This window comes from Brachycentrus maculatus, unplaced genomic scaffold (assembly GCF_059751285.1).
Source record: "Brachycentrus maculatus isolate JH-2025_06_01 unplaced genomic scaffold, ASM5975128v1 h1tg000001l, whole genome shotgun sequence".
NCBI lineage: Eukaryota > Metazoa > Arthropoda > Insecta > Trichoptera > Brachycentridae > Brachycentrus > Brachycentrus maculatus.
The window spans coordinates 1,097,433-1,110,964 of NW_028280756.1; positions in this window are offsets into that span (position 1 = coordinate 1,097,433).

The window sequence follows — 13,532 nt, forward strand, 5'->3', positions numbered from 1 at the left end:
ACTTAGTTTTCGCTGTTAGGTTTATATTTTATCAAACTGATTTTATTGCACCAATCTTTCTGCACCCAGCATCCTCTCTCCTTTCTATATCTTTTTGAATAATTTATCTCGTTAGAGTGAAAAAGAAACCATTTTTCAACATTCCATTCGCACTCTCTGGTGCATAAGGCACCGCATCGAATCGATGAAGCGAGAGAAATTGAACACTCCTATTAAAACTTTAACATTCTGGTTTCTGAATTAACGTTTGACCCTATATATCCGCTATAATTTTTTAGGTTAATTAATAAAAACACTTGTTAGAATTTGAGACAATAACTTAAAAAGAAAAAGATGTTATCTTGTCTGAGGAATGGTCGCCGGGGGCTGCCGTGTGATGATCGGCTCTTATTTAAAATTGTACGATAAATTAACATGTTTCAATTTAAATCATATTCCGAGACTTACTTTTTGAATTTATGAAGATTGATAAATGATTTATTTTTAAAGTGGCATAAAATAAATAACACTATTTTAAACTTGTTTCAATCCTAGCCTATTGAGGTGGCTACGTAAAATATTCATCAATTTTATTTTTACCATAAACTTGTAACTTAAGAAGGATTATCTTCAATTGGAATGAATAAATCATAAATAAAACTGACCTAATTATGCACAACAAAAATAATTACTATAGTACTTTTATATATTTCCTGGCTGTGAGTGAGTTCTCCCGGTAGTTTCTGTTCGTTTATTTTTTAAATGTTGATAACACAATTATAAAATATATATTTATATGTTTTTCCTTCCGCCTCCATAGTCAGCACGCTTGGTGATCGTACTGGAGGTCCCGGGTTTGATTCCAACGGTCAAATAAATATAAGTATTTTTTTCACTATAATATTTGTTCAATATTACCTGTACTTGTACCTGAAGCGGAGGGCTGATCACCTTTCCTTCATGTGTTAACGATCATGATATCGGGTGCGGAAAAGGGTTTGAAGAAAAAATATAAAAACATGAAAAAAACGTAAAATAAATTTATGAGGTGGTAAAAAAGCAGAGGAAGACTCAGAAAAACTAAAAAAATCTAAAAAATGCCATTTAAAAGTTTTTTTTTAATTAAAGAAAAAGGGATCATTTTAAGGTATGGCCAAAAAGTTTTTATTTGAAAACGGAACGCATCATCTGGATTTGATTATCATTCAAACCAGGCGAAGTCCTCGATAATTTGTAGGTATTAATGATATAATAGTCACCACTTAAACGATTTTTATAATCAAAGATGACTGCTTCCGCATTCTTCCTCGTTGGCTGTGCGTGCCCATACTTCCAAAACAGAGCCACCGCGTCATAAACTGAATTCGGCGTATTTAATTTTGTGCCGTAAATTGAATTTTGCGAATTAAATTTTAATTGATCCCGAGCCGGCGACCGCTGTTCCGCCGATCGATTCGATTTAAATTCGCGGCCGAAGATTCCCGAACAAAACACCGGGCGAGAAGGGATTTTATTATTGCGACTACTGTGGGATCGGTGATATCGTAAAGAAGTTAATTGAAGATGTTCCCGATCACGCAGTTCTTGCGAAAGGGACATCCCATCTTAAACATTTCTCAAAAGCATCGCACGGGATAAATATGTATAAAATAACTTATACAAAACATGTATAAAAAAACTTATACAACGCATTAAAAAAAAAAAATGTAAATACAAAGTCTGCTTCCGTGGTCAAATGGTAAGGGGGTGAAAATAAATATAAGTGTTCACATTATAATATTTATTTAATATTTTTTTTGACATCTCATCAAAGATGAAGAAGAATATGGAAGTCTAGGCATTCACGGGGCTGACGACCGTCATAGGCTGGTTTTAGTGATCACTTTACACACGTGTAACATTCACCAATTCTATCCATTATTGACAATCACACTACTCAAACTCTTGTTAATTCTATATGAACCAAATTCGAAACATTGTCCCTGAATCACTAGAACTTCACTAGAGACATCTATTGGAGAGATAAAAATAAGCTTTTTACTAAGCAGAAACTTTTATATAAGTATTTGAGATCAGAATCCTGGATAGTAATTACATACATGAGAAACGCCAAAAAAAATTATTTTCACTTTTATTATTTTAGCTTATAATTTTTATTATTTAATATTACCCTGGAATGATTCCTGTAGCGCAAAATTGATAACCTTGTTTTAATGTATGTAACGATCGCGATTACGCTGTGTCGAAACGATGCAATGCCCTATGCATCATTGGTAGCGGATAAGGATTCGAAGAAGAAGAAATACAAATATGGTTTTGTTTCTCCGCCTTCGCAGAAAGTTGCTAGAGCGCTTTGCTTTGTTGAGGTCATATGGTGGTCAAAATGAATATTCAAAAGTGAATGCGTAATCTTATTTTCATTTAATATCACCCTGGACTTGTACCTGAAGCGCAGGACTGATCGTTTTGGCATTACGTGTTTATGATCAAGAAAGTAAATATCGGTAAAAAAAAAATTAAAAAATCCTTTTGATTAATTTTTTTTTCATATTTTGTATTTAAGTACCTACTAGATGTTTTTTTTTTTACTATTTGAAATTACAACTACTGATTTGAAAATAACCATTCGCTCATCACGTCAACTATAAACCATAGGCGACTTGATAAGGGAATGGTTATTCCGAAACTGTTGGCCGTCAAGTAAAGTTTTTGAGTGGTATATACATAAAATGAACGATGAACGATGAGGAGAGCGTTGTTTATTTTTAAATTCATACATGTGGGGCAATCTAGGAACATAAATGTTTAGTGGGATAAACTTAACTAAAAATTAAAAACCTTATGATCTGGATTCAAAAAGTGGTTAAAAATATGATGATTTTAATGGGATGAATATTCAATATGAGAAGTGATTATGTACCAAATATTTTTTCCCGAATTCTCTTTTCGTTACAAGTCCAAACAGTTAGCAGGTTAGTAAATTGAGGTGATAAAATTAGTTTTATTTTAAATTATTGTGAAATATAACTTCATCTTCAAACCCTTATCCGCACCCAATGGTGCATAGGGCACTGCATCGTATTAACGCAGTGTTATCTTGATCGTTAACACATGAAGGAAAGGTGATCAGCCCATCACTTCACACTTCATTTACCAATCCAGGGTAATATTGAATAAATATTAGAGTGAAAAAATCACTTATATTTATTTAAACCCCCCCCCCCTAGGAATCGAACCCGGGACCTCCATTATGGTAGCTCAGCGTGCTGACCATTACCTACGGAGGAGGACAAATGTAACAGTCCACTAAAATTTTAATTAGGCATCCAAATGTACAAAATTGCATAAAACAAAGTTGAAATAGAAATTCCCTTAATTTAACATGTTAATAAATCAAGCGCCGGTCGCTCGAGTATAATATTTGTACGCATGAAGCGGATTGAAGGTGTTAGAATGGGAATATTAAGCAGTGTACAATGAATATCCTCTTCATACTTTTAATGAAGTCCGGATCGTAAAGGTTATTCAGTTGAGAAGTGCTAATAAATAAAAACACACTTAAACATTAGCGTGTTCGTGTTAAGGGAAGCGAACGCGGGCACCTCTTGTATCAATTTATTAATTCACGAATTTTAAATTCGTTTCATTCAGTGACCATGCTATGGTTGTATTAAACCTTTTCAGCGAGAAATATGGCTCTTTTGTATTTTAAACATTTTAATTATATCCTCCACTTACCAACAGTTTATTTCTGAGATATTTATTCTTAATCCACAATGAAATTTTAATATCCATTTTTACTATGAGATCTATATCAGCTACACTGTTTTTTCATAGCGAAACATGAATAACAATAATTTTAGACATTTTAAGAAATTTGTGAAAAAACATGATAACTTAAATATTAGAATTAAACCATTTTTTATAGTTTATTAATGTTAACACGACAAGTTTTGAGAACTTTCGATGTACTCATCAATAGGTGAAAACACAAACTAACAAGCAAAAAATAATCCAGGTACTGAAAGTTCCAGCCGCTCAAACACTTTTCGAAAATTCCTCACCCTTGCTTTCTTCATTCCCGTTAAACTAAACCTCACTCATCAATTACCGCATCACCTCTATTAGTAACTAAATTATTTATCGATTGTTACTTTGCATTTTCATTTATTGATAAAAATATATATAGTTCTAAACGAGCCATAATAAACTCAAAAAATGGTCTTAAAAGAAAAATGTATTATTTTATATTCAAATAAGATGAGTTTTTTGGTATCTTCGTTTTCTAATACAGAAATTTTTACTTTACATAGTCCTACTAAACCACATGGACTACACCATATTTCAAAAATATTTATATTTAGTGAGATAGCAAGATCAATTAGTAACTTTACACTAAGATAAATATTTTTCCAACCAGCAAACTTAAAAATAAACTGTCTACTATGTGGAACGGTACGTCTATATTGGTTATTCACATAATTTTTTACTTTTGTATACAGAAGATATGATACGGTGCCTTAATTCTAATTGGGATTTTAATTGGAGCCCCGAAGTAAAAGTTTATTTTACGTTGATAAATGTAACATGTTAAAAACGAATTCCAAATAACAAATGTAATTTTATCTTTTTTGGTGTGAAAATGTTGAATTATACCAATCACAAATATATAATTAAACTCGGTATTATTTCTTTATAATGCTATCGTGGTTAGTGGTGAGGGAAACATAGTAAATGATACATATTATTCCGTCGGCTCAGGGTGCTAACAACCCAAGTCAGTATCTTAAAAATTAAACATTTTCTTGGCATAATTGCCAAGTAATCTACTTTCAATTTAATATGCTGGAAAACTAATGATATGTTTGACAGTAGTTTTCGATAAATTTTGGTTAGTTTTTTTTTACAAAAATGTTAGTATATGACCACTCACCGAGATGCGATCAACATTTTGTGTAGTGTGTGAAAAGTACTATGGTATTGTCGTGTAGTATTGTTTGCATGCTGATGTAGTGATTGTCTTGACGAAGAGATAGGCACGTTTCAAAGCCGGTAGACAAAAATCTCGGTGATTATAGTTTTCCGTTAATTATCATATTTATATTAAAAAAAAACTTTTTTTTTTATTTAAAGTTTTGCACCGGTCGCTGGTCAAATAAAATGCGTGTGGAAAAAACTACATACTTCTTATTTTATTCTATAAAAAACAACATTTTATGGTTCGTGTATTTTTTTTTTGTTAATTAGTATTACTACACGTTTTTATTTGAAACCCCTTAAAATTGTTGGATTTAGCTTGTTAACACAATGATCCGAGGAAATGTAACATTAATTCATAACATGGCACCCGTAGCGTATTCAAATAGTAACGTATCCACTTAGTTGAAAAATATTAACAATAACCTCGTTATAACAATGTGCTGATGCAATCTCTAGCTAATTCATTGTCTCGGCAAGAGTTTTCCTGCATTCATGTCGCTGTAACGGAGTAATATTTGAATATTTATATTATATTTTATCGTTTAATAAGTTTCGTATTACTCCTACAATTTATTGCATATTTTGTTCTCACGATTTAATGACCCGTCCAATACAAGAAGCGATGGAGATATCGAGGTGAGATAGGACCGTATGACTTGTAAAATGTCTTATCTCTGTTTTGGCATGGTGTCCTTTAATTAAATAGGGTGAATTCTACACTAACTGGCCATTTGGAGTAAATCGTTTTCCATATATTTTTTACTTATGTACATCAGATACAAAGAGTTCGATCATAAACCTAGTTTTACGTAATATTACACGGTAAATAATTATATTATTTAAAACAGAATTTCGTATATGTATGAGGAGATGCAAAAATGTGAAAGAGGCAAATAATATATTATAAAATAACAACTAAATAGTTATTTCCAAAATTTTGAGTGTGTCCAAATACTTGTTCACAAATCTGGATTATCTCTAATTATAGGAGTTATTTTTCAAATTAACTTTTGTCATCTCATCAACGATGAAGAAGAATATGGAAGTTGTTTCCACAAATAAACAAATATAGAAGTTATAAATATTTGTGGAAAATACTCTTTATTGTATAATTAAAAATACAGTTCCACCAAGAAATGTCAGTACAAAACTTAAAACAAAGAATGTTTCCAGACAGAGTGGTGTGACGCTCTATTCACTCTGTCGAACCCTTCAGAAAGCGGTGTGATAGTTTGTTAGTAAGTAAGTATTTTGTAAATAAAGCTGAGAAAAAATATTTGAAAAATATTAGAATCGAATAAAAAAATGGTTTCGACCAAAAACAGTTTTTTTTTAATTAATATGATTTTTGGTGTATGTATTGAAATCAGTATTTCTCTATTTTCTCTTCATCGAGATACACCATCACTAAAGGATTAAAGTGTGATTTGTTTTCTTCAAATATAGAAACAATAAAAATTCTGAAAAAGGTCACTAGTTAAATAGTTGTAGCTAATTACATTACAGTTTACCCAATTTACCCTACCTCGTTTAAGTAAAAAAATTGTGTTCACAACTTGTCGATAACATTAAGTAGATGTGACTTGGAAAATATATTGTAAAATGCGCATCGAAACTTAAAAACCACACTCATTATAGTGGCATTACAATAAGTTTTTTTTTTTTATAAAAAAATATACGAGGTAACTGTTATCTGTTTTTTTTTTTAAACAAATTAATTTAAAATAATTAATTTGTAATTTTCTAACTGTTTTATTTTGTATAGAATAATACCACTTAATATTTATAAGTTGTTAACCGTTGAAATCTCAACATTATAAATGGATAAGATGTGACTCCAATTATGAAAATTTTGTTTCAATCAAACATAAATATAATTTATTCTTTATTTATAAAATATTTTTAAAATAACTTACAGGTTTTGAAATTGAAAAAAATATACATTAATAATAAAAATAATAAAACCCCTATCCGTACCCCAATGGTGCATAGGGAACTGTGTCTTATAAACGCAGTGTTATCATGATCGTTTTACACATGAAGGAAAGGTGATCAGCCCTCCGCTTTAGGTACCAGTCCGCTTGGTAATATTGAATAAATATTACAGTGAAAATTTACTTATATTTATTTTTACCCCCCTTGGGAACCGACCCCGGACCTCCAGAACGGAAGCCGAGCGTGCTGACGGAGGCGGACAAAATATACATTACAAATTAATTTCAAAATATAACTGAAAAATAAAATAAGAGTGATCTACAAATTATACAGTTCATTGAACAATCTTTTATTCAATTTTCCAACAAGGGAGATGTTTTTTTTGTCTGTAAAAAATTACATGTGTAGATTCGTAACGTTTTCGAAACACAGCATTCACGTTAATAACTCTCTGAAACCGTTTTAATATGTATCAATCTGTTTACGGTTTCATTGAACATATTATTAATGCATGGTAGAAGAGAATATATTAATAATTTATTAATGTAAAAGCTCCAAACAATCGAGATGTTTAATCACTCTGCCCACATCTGTAAGTAGGGGATTACGTCACACTCCAGTGCTTCCATGTTATTTGCCTACCGAATTTTAATGAAAATGTTCAATCAAAATAATATGCAAATATTCTCAGTCCGCCCCTTCGTTCATTCTACAGACGAGGCATCAGAAATTACTGAAGTATGAGATATCGTTACTTTTAATATTATAAATAAATTACGTTACTCTGTACGTTGTTTGTTGCTAGGTGAATATTAATTGGTTTATTTTATCCTGAAACTCTCGGGAGATATTATTTCTACATATATGGTATCATTTTGATACTTATATTAGTTACTGTTTTAATGAATTACATAAATGAAGGTTTTCATGTCAAAACTTGTTTTTATTCGTTATTTTCTCACCATAGATAGGTGTACCAAAAGTCATATAAATCTTTTTATTTAAACAGTTATAAAAGACATAAGTAAATACACTGAATCCTCGAAACCTTTGAAAATCAACTAATTTTAATCAATATTTAAACAATTTTTTTTAGTGTTGCAATTTGTAACTTACAATATAACTTTATTAACAATCACTCAACATCTTACTATGACAATACTTTAATATCTACCGGTATTGAAACTAACAGCTTCTTCCTCAAAACTAAGTAATTTTTCGTAAGTAGATAGTTATTAGTGAGTAAGTGATGAAGAACAAGCCATTAAAATTAGATCGTCAAAATATTATCATATAAATACAGCTACTTTTTTTATTTTTTTTTAATTGGCGTACAAACATATAAATTAGTAATAAAGCTAGAATTATTTCGAATCATATTCTTTAAAACATATATTTTTTCAACATTCACGGGGTAATTTAATAACCTTCCTTCACAATTTATTTCGAAGCGATTTTTAATTATTAATATTATTTATAATGAACAAACTAACTAATTATGTGGCAATGGATAATGCATGATCAATCATCCCTCATACAGACCTTCAGCATCGTTGGCTCTGGATATTGTTAATAATATTGTTCATGGGACAATAATTCAATGCTGATTTATTCGTAATTGATATCCAATGAATCTGAGTCCAGCCAGAATGGAAGTGATCGCTTCATTTAACTTCACAGCCCCACGCTTCGCTTCCATGTTCCATGTTCAATTCGGTTCCACTGGGTGCCATTAACATTCCACATCCAGAATACTTTTGTGTTTCTGACAATTCTGCCACACTAAGCACAAAAGTGCTATCTACGTTTAAACGAACCGTGATAGTTTATTTGTATTCAGAAATACAGTTCAAATTCGACCTTGTTGAGAAAAGTATGTGTTCAAACATAAAACAAAGAAAAGCTATCAAGGGTTAAGTATCAAAACATTTTTGTCTTTTGTTTTATTGTTAATTTAATTTCATATATTTTTCAACAAAAAAACCACAATAAGTTTAAAAAATAAACAAATACATAAAATAGGTACATTACATTCTCTGTAAAAGGTTGTTTAAATGAAACCCAATTTTTAGAAAAATAGCTCTCCGAGAAATTAATATTGGATTTACAAAATGTTTATTATCTGACCTAAATTTTAAGTGCTGGGAATAAAACAATATTTGTTTACTATTCCTGACATATATCGTTGAATTTTTTCAATAAGATTAAAAACAGTTATTATTTCCGTACATTAGTGAAAACTACATAATGTATGGAAGTGAAGCATTGGATCGGCAAAAAATGATGAAACTTAATGCAGTCAATGTATGTATGATATGATAGGTGTTCGAATGATAAAACAAGGAAAGAATGCATGCCTGAGATCAGCATTATCGATAAAAATAAATTGCAGTGGAAAACTTGGCATGATCAAGAATTTCAAATAATATAAATTGGTCAGGTCAGGAGTCGTAATAATCGGCGGGTAAGTTTAGGGAGATACATGAATAAGGAAGAGGAGAAGATTGTTTGCAAATACAGAATCATGTCACATTCTATTAGAAAGCGACGTGATGTTTAGTTAGTCAGTTAGTTATTTATTAGGTAAAACATAAAAAAATACGGACCATTGCTGTTATAAACTGACGGGGTGTGAATGGGTTAGAACTTTTTTGTATGTTTAAAATCAGTAGAAATAGACATAATATTTATACGAAATAGTGAATAATATTTTGAAAAATGTTTTTTTAAGCGAACTTCATTAAAAATATCTTGTAGATACACGCGTTGGTATGATTGCTCTTGTTTTTTGTATTGTATTATCGTATGCTTTTATTGTATATCATTTAAAATAAACAAGTGGAGGATGTATTTCTTTTGACAATATTATATTAAGATTCTACAAACATATTGATTTTATTATTTCTGATAAAAGCAATAATACCTTCTTTTCGATCCACGAGTTCAATAAGAAAACCATTCGAGGAACATTCGTGGGTAGAGATTTTATTGAATAATATTTATCATATCTTCTTAGTTTTTGAATAATTTATAGTGTACTTTAAGGATTCTTAGAATGGTATTTGGACAAATAACTAATCATAATAATTTTAAATAAATCATTCATATTAGTAAAAATATATACCGACTTTTATGAGAATATCATAAGGTTCATAGAGTTAACACAAATGCTTTTGATATTTATATTTGTAAATATTTTAATTCTGTAAATCTATTTTTTCACATTTTATGATAGAAACTAGAAACGTTTATGTAACTACCAACATATTCGTTAACATACAAAAATAATATGTATACATAAACATGTTCAATAATAATCATGAAAAATCATGTTCCACATGGATTTTTAGACAAATTAATTTATTCACTAAATGCTTAAGGCATTATTATCTATCCTTGGGACCCTAACACTCCATTATACTATCTTTTTCTGGGTTTTTCTACTCACCTTCTTCAGCTCCTTGCCCTGATCCTATTCCGTTTACCTTAAGGTGGGGACTGACCACCACATTTCGTCGTAACGTAACATTCGCGGCGAGCAGCTCGGCTAACTGTACCGAATATATAATGCTCGAATTAGTAACAATGTGATAGTTATTTTATCATTCATATTAGAATTCGCTGTAATTCATGTTCTTTCTATTTCTTTTACTTTTTTTAAAGTAAGTACTATATGGGTTTTATTAAAAAAACTCAGTAAAGTAAAAGTAAATTCAGTAAAATAAAGTACAAGCCGTGACCAGTAAGACAGTAAATTTTTGTTTATTTGGATTTTTTTTAAGTAAATCAATACTGTGTGCAAAATATAAAATATATGGGACCGTTCCGAAAGCATTGGTTGTGGTGAAATTTGTCAAGTTATTTACTTTCATCAACCAATGTTCAAGAGAAATAATGGTACTTTATTTAAAAACAGCACGATACAAAATTTATACGCAATTATATAAGATAAAAGATGAAATAACATGCAGGTGTTTAAAGTTGTTAAACATTGTATTTTAGCACCAAAAACTAATTTTCTAAAACGATTTGAACTTCGCTTGCGTCATTTTGTTTATATGAATTTGATCAGTAAAGCAGAAGCCGTCGAAAAGCATCATTTAAAATCGTTCAATATTTTTTAATGTTTCCTTACTAAATTCGTATATTGATGCATTTAAGCCGTAATCAATGAATATTCACATAAATTATGTATAATGGTCACGTGCAACGGATCCATCTATATTTATCTTCGAAGTTTTATGACTCAATTCATTACTTGCGTAAATATCACTTTTATTTACGTTTAAGCTTAATTTCTATTAAGACGTTATTTCGTATTACGATCGGAAGAAATATCGTGAGCATCTTTTAACGTTTTGTTATTTAAATATTAAAATTGCATTTGAGTCGAATGGCCGGGCCATTTGGAATAATAAGCCCAAAGCTATACTTATGCTAATTCGGATCTAATTCGTTAATCGTACATTGTAGTTCGGAATGGGAGATGTATTCACTTATTAGTGTGATTCGCCAGAGACACAGGATATAATTGCCGCCAGATTGTGAGGAAAAAAATAATTTGAATACGCCGAACGCGTCTAGACTAGTTTGGGTCAAGACTTTATTACTCTAAATTACACGGTTAAATACTAGAAAAGGGAGGATCGGCCAGCAACTTCTTACAATTAGAATAATTGTCAGTGTTAGAATGGAAATGCGTCAGTAAGCAGTAAACCCCTAAACGACCGAACCGAAAAATTAATTTAACGCCCTGGGGTTAGCAAAACAATCAACTCAAAAGTAACAAAAATTTAGAATTTATGATTCTACGGAGTTCGTTTATTTTTGTGACAGCTGTTTTGGATTGTGAGAGCATTGTAAATTTTGTCGAAGATCAAATTTGTAAAAACTGGTAATAAAGCTGGATTTTTTTATTACAATATTCATGATGTAGTAAGTAGGTTTTTCTGAAATTGTTAGGTAATTTTATTATTTATTTGAATGAAAGGGATCAGAAGATGAGAGATAATTTTTTAGATATTAGAAACATATTAGGCATTTTCCAATGCGTAAAATAATTTAGGGTTGAATTTTGCATATAAATAATCAACAAAAATTTTCTAAATCCAATCATAGATAATTCTTGTGAACTTAATGATGGAACGTCATGAGATTGATCATATATGTATGATTTTTCAAACTTGAATACTGAGGTTGTCAATCATCGGTAGAATACAAATGCAACAAGTGTGTAAAGTAATTATTTAAACAAGCCTATGATGGGTCATAATTCCCTGTAAATACCCTGACTCATTTATTCTTCTTCATCTATGTTGAGATGTCAATCATTCAAAACTGCTACCAACCTCTAAAAATGTTTTTTTTTGAGTTCTAAATGGTAATATTTTTATTTAAATAGAATTTAAAAAATATTTTGTTTCCGCTGCAGGGTTAAAAAACAGAAGCAAAAGTTGGATGATTGGGAAACGAAAGGATTTAAGCGGGAAACATCAAGAAATATATTATTATCAAGAATATCGGTGTTCATTATAATAAAGGATTTGTAGAATCCTTCCATGTCATTTCAGAATCCAATATCAGATGCAAAACAGGGATATCAAATTGGAATACATTTATCATGGTAAACTGAATGTATAATTATTTTTGCTCGTGGATTTTTTTTAAAGGAATGAGACCATTCCATGAGAAACGTTTTTATAGATGCATTCATTTGCATATTCTAGATTTAACCCCCTGGGAAGATTTGTAATCATTGAAAATTGAATATTTGGAGATTTACAGGGCTTTATGATCGATTATTGGCTCGTTTTAGAGATCACATTACACTTCGAAAAAATAATTTCATTAGACAATTTGAACTTCGCTTGATAATTTTCTTATATTAATTCAATCAATTAAGCAAAAGGTTATTCACCGTTCACCCTTTGTTTTCAGGATCAACAATTTTTAAAGAAGGCACGTCTCTCATTTTTAAATAAATTTACACCGAATATAAAAATATGATGTGACGGAAATCGTGTCAAGAAGATTTCTGATTGTAGTGTATTTTTTGTAGTTTATATTATTGAAATACCGTAATTCTTCTTCATTTTCAGGGGACCATCAGCAACCAAGGGATGAAAAGGGCACCGTATCAGTATGGCGCAGTGTCAACTTGATCGTTGAAGAAAAAAAGGCAAAGTGATCAATCCTGCGATTCAGATTCTTAGATAAAGGAATGAATACGTTTGACAATAGTGAAAACAAATGACACAAGAAAAGGATTTTAGATTAATTTTTGGTTTATTATTTTGTGTAAACCTTGTGGAATGAGACAGTTTAAATAAATATAATATAAAAATAAAATGCATGTTTAACACCACTATTGAGATTTTTAATGTAAACATGACTAATTTTGAGAACTACAGTTCTCATTAACAGGTGATAATATAAGCTAATATTCTTTAAATACTTCTGTACTATCAATTGTTGATGACAGCATCTATAGTTCTCAAAATTAGTCACTTTTACATTAACAAACTTGAAAAATTTGTAATATGGTGTTTTACTTTTTGTTTAAAGAATATTACTGCTTTATTTGAAAGAAAATGAAGGAGAAATAGAAGATACTTTTGGATTCATTTAGAGGTAGTAAC